A 10367-nucleotide genomic window follows, 5' to 3' on the forward strand; every position below is an offset into this window, starting at 1 on the left:
AGACCCTGCGTGTGAATTTTCCTAGAGTCCATTTTTGTGCAGAGGTAGAATGGTCTTGGACATGGGCAAGAATGCACATAAGGACTTTTGAGGTTAATGAAAATAGAAATTTTGATCCCTAGTATATCCTAAAAGGCTAAAATGAAAATATGTGCCATTCAGTTCTCAATGAAAGTACAGCTATGGTAGTAAAAGTAATCACTTATGTCATTGTATATACAGGTCAGGGTGGCAATATAATTTATCATTTAACTAGCACACTTTGGAGAATGAAAGTATACAATATTATTCCAGGGGAACTGGTATAGATTAGGACTGTCCTAAGTAAACAAAGTTGTATGGTTACCCTATGCATAGGCTGGACTGGTAATGAGCCAGTGCAGGCCAGTACAGCCATACTGTTTAATAGCCATCATATGCTACAGTTGGTCAGTGCCTTATTTTAATGTCATTTGCTGTGTTATTTGAAAAATACTTTAAAAATATCACCCTGGCATATAAGGATAAAAAAATTTATAATAAAAAAATTTATACCTGAAAGCTTGCTTAAGTAGAGAATAAAGTTTAGGGAAGATTATTCTAAGCAATGAAGTACAGGAAAAATAAAGTTTATTAATAAGAAAAGATCTCCTTTGATTATAAAAAATATAATATTTTATAATCTTTTTAATTACCAGGAGAAGGATGATATTACACAGAGAGGTTATATTGAAAATATGATACTTTAGGGGAAGGGCCTTTTTGTTCATTTATATGTATATATATTATTCTCAAGGTAAAAGAATATTTTAATGAGTTTCTAAAATAGTATCATATCACAAGCATATTCCATGTAACTTATCATCTTCCTAGTCATATTTTTAAACAGTTAACATAGAATTTCATCAAGAAAGCCATAATGAAATCAGGTACTCCGTTATTCCTTTAATCTTGAGGATTTTTCCCCTATATTTTGCTATTATTAATAACAAAATAGTTTTTGCTAAGATAGTGTCCTCATAGTAAATTTATAAAAATGGATTTAATGAGTAAAATGAATAAAAACATTTCAGGCTCAATACACATTGTAAAAATGTCTGCAGTTGTATATAGAAATAAAGATCACTTTTAAAAAGCTACAGATCTCGGTTTTAATAACAAGTTCATTCTTTGTGGTAAACTTAGAGAAATTTCTTTTATAAGGAGATGTTTGCTTTTTGGTGTAATAATTTTAGGTTATGCCTATGCACCAGATTTCTCATAAATAAACTGCTTTTATTTAAAGTTTTAATGAAAACAGTACATACATATTGCCTAAATTAAGCAGACACTGATTTGTTTAAACCTTATTATTTATAAATTATGATTTTGTAAATATCATTTACAAAGGAGTTATATATTGAATAATACTTCCTTTATTATACAACTTATTTTCCTTGAAATAATAATTCTTACTTTACTTTCATTTTCTATGTATCTTTCACTGACTCATCCCCAAACACTGCTAGAAGTATACATTTCCATCATTATATTCAAATACATTCATTTATCTATAAGACATTATTTTACTGGTCAGGAAACAAATCTGCTTTCTGTCCTGAAGGGAGACACTCTCTCTGTCTTCCAAGGCCATTTGCTACTTAAACACCCTTGAAAGACAGTCATACAGAAATGTGAGACCCATGGAGAAATGTCTGTCACTAATGTACTTGAGTCTTTCTATTCTTTTCCACTGGTCTGATTGTCTGTTCATGTTAGTATCACATCCTTTTAATTCTAGAGACATCCTAGTGTGTTTTAATATCTTACCTTCATAGATTTTCCTTTTTAGGGTTTGCCTGACTATTCTTACATTTATAAATTTAGAGATAAATGATAATATTAGATATTGACTCATCCCACCCAAGAACGATAGATACCTTTCTTCTTGTTCAAATTTACACTTTATCTTTCAGTATTTGTATAAATTTTTCTCATATTGTTTTATAAATTTCTTGTACATTTCCTGTTTATTTTAAAATATATAGCTTTTTGCATTATTATTCTACTTTATGCAATTTGATTATTTGCATATATGAATATTATTTATGTATATTAATATTTTATTCTACTTCCTTATTGAATTTTTATTGTTTGAGCTAGTTTTATCACTGATTTTTTTTCTGGGTCTTCCAGGATTACTATAATATAATTTTCTTTTTTTTCTTTAACAATTCTTTCCCTCTAATTGATTCCTTTTGTTTAAATGCATTCCGTATCTCTAATACAGTGTTGAAGATAACAACCTTGCCCTTTTCCTTATTTTAGAAGAAATGCCTTTACTGTTTTCTCACTAAATAAGATGCTGACTTTAGGACTAAGTTAAATTTTATGTAAAAAAAAAAAAATCCCTATTTTCTTCAGTTTCTTTTTTTTTTTTAATCAAGGATGGATCAATATTTTTTTGGATCCCTCTTCTAGAGTAATGGAAATGAAAGCAAAAATAATCAAATGGGATTTAATTAAACTCACAAGCTTTTGTACAGCAAAGGAAACCATAAACAAAATGAAAAGACAACCTAGGATTGGGAGAAAATATTTGCAAACAATGCACTGACAAAGAATTAATTTCCAAAATATACAACAGCTCATACAGCTTAGTATCAAAAAAACCAAACAACCCAATCAAAAAATGGGCAGAAGACCTAAATAGACATTTCTACAAAAAAGAAATACAAATGGCCAAAAGGTACATGAAGAGGTTCAATATCACTGATTATTAGAGAAATGCAAATCAAAACTACAATGATGTATCACCTCACACCAGTCAGAATGACCATCATCAAAAAGTCTACAAATAATAAATGCTGGGGAGGGTGTGGAGAATAGGGAATCCTCCTACACTGTTTGTAGGAATGTAAACTGATGCAGCCACTATGGAGAAATGTATGGAGGTTCCTGAAAAAACTAAAAATAGAGTTGCCACCTGATCCAGCAATCCCACTCCTGGGCATATATCTGGAGAAAACTAATTCAAAAAGATACATGCACCTCAGTATTCATAGCAGCACTATATAAAATAGATGTGTGTGTGTGTGTGTGTGTACCATATGATAATGCTGTGTGGAATCTAAACAAAAAGATGATACAAAACAACTTACTTACAAGCCAGAAACAGACTCACAGACATAGAAAAGAAACTTATGGTTACCAAGGGAGAAGTGGTGGGTGGGGGATAAATTAGGAGTTTGGGATTAACATATAACACTGCTGTATATAAAATAGATAAACAACAAGGTCCTATACAGCACAGGGAACTATGTTCAATATTTTGTAATAATCTATAATGGAAAAGAATCTGAAAAAGAATGTGTATGTATATGTATAACTGAATCACTGTGCTGTACACCTGAAACTAACACAACATTGTAAATCAACTATATGTCAATTAAAAAAAGAAAAAAAAGAATGGATTATGGAATATTTTAAAGGTTCTTTCAGCATTTATAAAAATAATAATACTTTTTTTCCTTCTTAGATCTATTTAGATGATTTATTATATTAATTCCTAATATTAAACTAATCTGTCTTTCCTTGAGAATATCCTGCTTGGTCATGTGGTGTTATTTTCTTAACACAATGTTGAATTCTGTTTGCTCATATTTTATTTAGCACTTCTGCACTGATATTCACAAGTAATATTTGTCTATAGTTTTCTTTTTGTACTGTGTTTGTAGGGCTTGCCTGTCAGTGTTAAACTCACTTGGTGAAAAGAATTTCCTTCATTTTTCAATGCTCTGAAATGATTTATAGATCACATGATTGTCTTTTCGTTGAAAGTTTAGAATTCCCCAGTGAAACTGTTTTTGTCTATTATTTATGCCGTATGTGTATGTATAAAGTATTCCTGCTGTTCTACCTTAATTGTTGTGCTTTGTTTAAGCTTTGTATCTCCAATGGAGTCATTTTTGGTAATGGGTATTCCTCTAAAAAACTAGACATTTAATGTAGGTTTTCAGTTGTTTGCATGGATGTCTGAATATGTCTCATGAGTTTTTCCTGTTAAGAGTTTTTTTTGTTATTTTGTGTATTTGAAATTTTTCTATTTTTCTTGATCAAGTTAGCTAGTGGTTATATATTTATAATATTTCAATATTATATATTCCAAATACATTTATATCTTAATATATGTATTTATATATTATATACTATATTTATAAATTATATATTATACTATATATTAATATATTATATATTGGAATATATATATTGGAATTTATATTTAGGATTCTGGTTAATTTGTTAGGTCTACTCCTTTTCTAGCCTCTATCATGAAAGATAAACACAGAAATTATGATTTCCTTTCTTACGTTTTTTGGTTTAGTTTGCTGTTCTTTAGTTTTTTGAAGTGAGAATTTAATACATTTATTTGAATTATTTTATTTTTATTTATTTGTGTATATCTTATAATTCTGGGTTTGTTTTTTGGGAGGTAGATAATTAGTTTTATTTATTAACTTATTTTTAGAGGAGATACTGGGGATTAAACCCAGGACCTTGCGCATGCTAGGCAAGCACTCTACCACCTGAGCTATATCCTCCTCCCATATATCCCATAATTCTGATCACTGCTTAAATGTATCTGTATAAGAAGTGCTTTATTATCATTATTTTTTAGAAGTTGTGTAATTTTAGTTTGTATTTTTCTTTTCACAAGAGCTATTTATTAGGTGTATGAAAACTTTCCATTTGGAAGGGTCTTTTATTATTTGATTTTGTTAATAATGCCTAGTCTCATTGCACTGAGATAAGAGTGTTGTTTACTTCTCCTTTATGAAGCTTACTGATGTTCTTTGTGACCCAATTTATAGTCAATTTTTGTAAATGTTCCATGGAATTTGAGCCTGAGGGGTGTTCTCTTACTACTGGGATGTAAAGTTGATAAATATTGATGAGCTCTCAGTGATTATGTTGTCTATGTTGTCAATATCCTAACCTGTTTTTTGGCCCTTTGATCTGTCTTGCACTGAGAGTGATATGATTAATTCTCTCCATTGATTACCATGTTTCTATCATGTCTCTCTATATCTTCTATTTTTCCATCAAAAATGTGTTTTCTGTATTATTTGGTATATAGGTATTTATAGTTATTATATCTTCATCTTGAACTACAGTTTTTAGTATTAAAGAGTAACATTGTCATATTCAGGCTTGAATTCTACTTTCATCACTAACCCTGTTTTTCTACTGCTTTTATTTGCCAGGTGTAACTGTGCCCACATCTTTATGTTCAACCTTTGTTTTATGCCTGTTTCTTGTATACAGCTTATACTTTATCTTTGTGAACTAAATTTAAATTACTTTGTCTTCTAATAGGTGAATTAAGCCATTCACTTTAATATGACTGATGTGTGTGTTTTCAAGTCTGTCATAATATTGTATAATTTATTATGTTTCTTTTTCCTGTAAGATGTATAGTCTTACTGTTAATACTCTTTTTAGTTTTTTTATGTTTAGGAAGGTTTTCATTTTTGTTCTAATGTTTACCTTTATACTGTAACTTTTAAAAATGTCTTTAGTTTCCTATTTTCTTATTTAAAATTTATAGTGTCAGTTCTTTCTTTTTTTAATTGAAGTTAGTTTACAATGTTGTGTCAATTTCTGGGATGCAGCATAATGTTTCAGTCATACTTATACATCCATACATTCTTTTTCATGTTCTTTTTCATTATAGGTTACCATAAGATATTGAATATAGTTCCCTGTGCTATACAGTAGTTGTTTATTTCATGTCAGTTCTTAGGCTCTTCACACCCACATACTGCCTATACATCAGTCGATGAGCTTATTTGTTTCCTTGTCTTCCCTTTTTATTTTTTTTTATTTTTCACACAAGACATATAATCTTCTACCCATGGCTATGCCTTTATTTTAGCCCTAGATCTATAATTATAAATATTAAAATGCCTACTATCTTTTTGTTAATGTTATTCCCAGTTATAAGTTTGGGAAGATGCTCATCCTCCAAAAATGCTTTAAGTATGGCTCGTGGGTGTAGGTTTCCTAAGTTTCTGTTATACTTAATATTTAATAGGCAGCTTGGATAATATAAAATCCTTGGTTCACACTTTCTTTCATTGATATTTTAAAAAATATGCTGTTCCATTGTTGCCTTGCTGTGGTGGCTGCATTTGAGAAATCTTAAACTAGTCTAATTCTTTTGCCCTTTTGTAATTTGTTTGATCTTTGGCTTGGAGAACTTGAGAAATTTTTTTTCCTTATCACTGAAGTCTAAAAGTTTTACCAGACTGTATCTTGTGGTTTATTGACCTGGATTAATTTTCTCTTGTGGCTTGTGTCTTATTTTCAGGTCTTTTTTATTTGTTGAAAAATTTTAAAGCTATATTAACTATAGCTTTAAATATTAGTGTTGTTATGTTGATTTGTTATTTGTTTTCTTTCAGAGACTTCAATTATACTTATGAAATTCTTTACCTTCTATTTTCAGTATTTTGACCATTTTTTCTGCCTTTTTTTAATCTTATTTTTATTTTTTTGATTTTCTTTTTGAATTGCTTTTCTTTAATTCCTCTTATTCCCTACTTTCCCTTAGGTGTCCTGTAACTTAGTCTGCATTTCTAAGAACATTTTATCCTTTTCCATTTTTTCCTAGATTCAGTCAACATTGTTTTTCTTTCTTTCTGTTTTATGTTTATTTTTGTTATTAATTATTGAAGTTTCGATTCAAAGATTTTTTGTTGTTGTTTGCGTGCTTCTCAAATTGCTTGTCTGAGTATACTTCTCAATTTGAATTATTGTCTTACAGCTTTTTTTCTCTTTCAAAGGGTTTTCATCATTTTGAAGCCTGTTCAAATTGTCTAATTGTTTTCTCCTGTTCATTTTGTAGTTTTGGGATAATTTACAAGATTCCTAGGTCAGTGGTTTCCTTTTCTCTTGATGGAGCAAAATTTAGTTTCTTTAGTTAATTTTTCATTTTGTGGTGATGGGGGCAGGGACTGTGTGTCTTCCATGTTTTGGAGTCTCCTATTTTGTCTTGCAGACCCCTAAATTTTCTCTTCTTACTATCTTCCCCTTTATCATATAATTGCCGAAGCATGCTTCACCCTTCTCTGTATTTTTCTTTTACAGAAACTCTATCTTTCCAACATTGCAAGTTCAAATCATTCATACATTTGAATGTTTTCTGTATCAAAATTACTTCCACATTAGCAGAATAACTTCTTAATAGTTTAACACTTAACATGAACTTTCTCTGACAGTGGTGTTCGAATCAGTCTTAGGCCTCTTACAAGTTCCACGCTTCTCTCTGTCCCTAGAGTTTTCCCAAACATGCCCTTGTTCATCACAGAGGCTTATGATAGGAGCCTGTGTATCACTCATCAGAATTTGGAGTGTTTTACCTTTAAAAGATTTTTTTAGTTATTTTTAAGTTTGGATTTTTTTCTTTTGTTTATGTGAAGGGCATGATTTTATGTAGTTTTATCTGTTCATTTTTCTGTTACGTATTATTTTAGAGGAATACATGGGGGAGGGAACAAAGATGTAGGCAGCAGCCATTATTTTAGGCTACTAAAATTGTCCCCATTGCTTTTAAAGTAGACTTAAAATCCTATTAACTTTTCCTCCTTTCTCTTTATCTGCCACTTCAGGAGGTATCTATTGTCTCAAATCCTAAACTTTCTGCAGTACATGTAAAAGTTTGTTCTTGCCATTCCTCACAGCCAAATTAAAATTCAGATTTTTTTGACTAATTCATTTATCATTTGACTAAGTTATTGATATGTTTTCCAGGTACCAAAATTTTGTTATTAACTCCTCTCGTTTTCCTCACCTTTGAGTATTTGTGCCTTTTGAAAAATATTCACTTTTACACCTGTAAATTTTATACTAGTCAGTTAATGGAGGGAGCAAGTGTTAATGCATGTTTTTAATCCACAATCTTTATCCAGCAGTTGAAGATGTACTCATGTGAGACACAGCTACGGCTTTTCGGGAAAATATATCCTTGTTATTTATTCTGAGGATATTATTAATATTTGGGAGTTATGTGTTTTAGGAAGAAAAGAGAACTAGGATAATAATTCTCCATTTGTTTGGTAAATAAAAACTCCCTATGGACATTTAACTTAAAAAGTAGAACTTTATATACTATTTCTGCAGTTTCTGATTCAGTAGGTCTGAGTTAAGACCTTAAGTTTTATATTTTAAACAATAATCCCAGGTTAATTCTGATGCTATTGTTTCAGGCACTCCACTTGAGACACACGAAGCTATGGATAGACTTTTTAACAAAAAAGAAGGCTGTATCTGTGTGTCTGTGAAATTTCTTGATAACTGAAATAGATATTAGTGGCATTTATATATATATGTAATCTATTATATATTTATTTATACATATTTTATATATAATAGATTACACATATATGTTTTAAAAAAACTTTATTTTCTGTCAACCTTCCATTTTGTGTGTAAGAGTCTGGGAGAACAGCTTAAGACCACTCAGTGGTGCTTCTTACCGGTTCACGGGCCAGAGATGCCGGGCTGCAAACAGCCCTCAGTGGGGGCTGAGGCTCCATCTTCAGCAGGGAACCGCTGGGCAGGCACAGAGGGCACCTGTGCCTGCGGACCCATCTGTGACCTCAGGGGGAGTAGCAGCAAGTCTGGGAGCCGGAACCGTCCATTCACCCTGAAATTCCCCCTCGGTCTCAGCCCTCTCAGCAGCAGCCTGCTCTTCCTTTCCGTCTCTTCAGGATCTCTGTGGAAACAGAGGTCGGGCTGAGCGCTGAGGGGAGGCGAGTTCGCGGGAGACGGTGCCGCGCATGCGCAGAACGTCCCGGGCCAGCGTCAGACCCACCGAGTGTGCGCCCGGGTTATTGTGAGGCGATGATGGCTGCTTCCATACTGGGCGCAAGGAGAGTGTGTGTCACAGAGCAACAGTGGCCTGGTTAACAGAAGATCCCTCTGTGAGAGGCTGGTGGTCAGCCTGGAATCAGTAGCCACCGGAGGCTGTGGCTCCGGGAAGACGGCCCGGATCTTGTTAGCGAAGGTTCCAGGAGTGAGGCGGCCAGCAAGAGCAGTGGCCCCCGAGGCAGCAGCAAACTCCAGCACAGCTCGTTGGCCTGGAGGATATGACGCTGGCATCAGCTGGGTTTTCAATGGCATGAGCTGCCGGAAGAAGCTTCTCCCCTGTTGTCTTCAGATTTACAAGGTAGCTGCCATCATTTCTCCTTTGGTAGATGATTGTTACATTTAGAAATCAAGGTTGGTGCCACCTAAGTGGGTTCCTGGTGCAAGAACTTTGAGGACATCCTTGTCCTTTATTTGCAGGACATCAAGAACTCAGGACACTGTGAAAGTTTCCCTTTGAGTTGTTATGGGAATCCAGAACAACGCCTTCTGGGCGCCTTTCTGGGTCGCATGGAAAGCCTTGGTGGCATTACTCTTGAGAGGCTTGGTTGTGGCAGTTTTACTTTTGTTTATCAATATTCACTCCTCCTCTACTTCTGGAACTGAAAAGGATTATACTTATACAGACTCTTAGTATTACATGTGCCCTGTAGCAAAATAATAATAGCAAAGTTAATGAGGTTAGAATAAGGGTAATATTGTCTAGTTCACTTGTTTGTTAATTTTTATAACACACTAGGCTCTGTGAAGTTGCTCAAAAGCATAAAAAAAAAAATCTCCATTAGTATTGTCCCTGGAGGGTACCATGTGCAAGACAGCTCTAGAAAAATTAGCACTTTGAATTTTGAGTATTTGTTCTTTTGACTTTTGATTTGCGGTTTATACTTGAAACCATTCATTGGTTTCTATGTCTGTGGTGTTTTACTTTGTATAGTATTTCTCCTATAGCAGTCGTGGAGTCTCCCTATAAATTTTTGTTGTGGCTGCTCTGGATGATGAATGACAATTTGTTTGAGGTGACCCCCAAGTTTTTATTTCCCTAGTAAATGTGAGATGTGCTACACAGCTTATATGTTATAGTATGTCCATTCCAACATCTTCAAAACTTGCTGAAGCTCTTAGTCAGCTCTGGCTGCTGTAATAACAAAGTACCAGAAACTGATTGGCTCATGAACAACAGAAATTTGTTTCTCATAGTCCTGAAGGCTGCAAATCCAACATAAAGTGCCAGCATCATTGAATTCTAGTAAGGACTTTTTTCCAAGTTGCAGTCCGTTAACTTCTTGTATCCTCGCATCGCAGAAAGAGAGAGAGCTAGCTTTCTGGGCATCTTTTATAAGGGCACCAATCCTATTCATGGAGGCTTCATTCTATGACCTAATTACCTTTCAAAGACCCCCTCTAAATAAGTTCACCTTGGCATTAGGGTTTCAACACATACATTTTGAGGAACACAAAACATTCATTCTATTGCAAGATCT

At 33.1% G+C, this 10367-nt stretch overlaps 1 pseudogene; it reads right to left on the reverse strand.

Moving 5' to 3' along the window:
- Positions 1-8468: 8468 nt before the first annotated feature.
- On the reverse strand, positions 8469-9141 carry LOC105099346 (small ribosomal subunit protein uS2-like; annotated as a pseudogene).
- Positions 9142-10367: the final 1226 nt, after the last annotated feature.

This window comes from Camelus dromedarius, chromosome 4 (assembly GCF_036321535.1).
Source record: "Camelus dromedarius isolate mCamDro1 chromosome 4, mCamDro1.pat, whole genome shotgun sequence".
NCBI lineage: Eukaryota > Metazoa > Chordata > Mammalia > Artiodactyla > Camelidae > Camelus > Camelus dromedarius.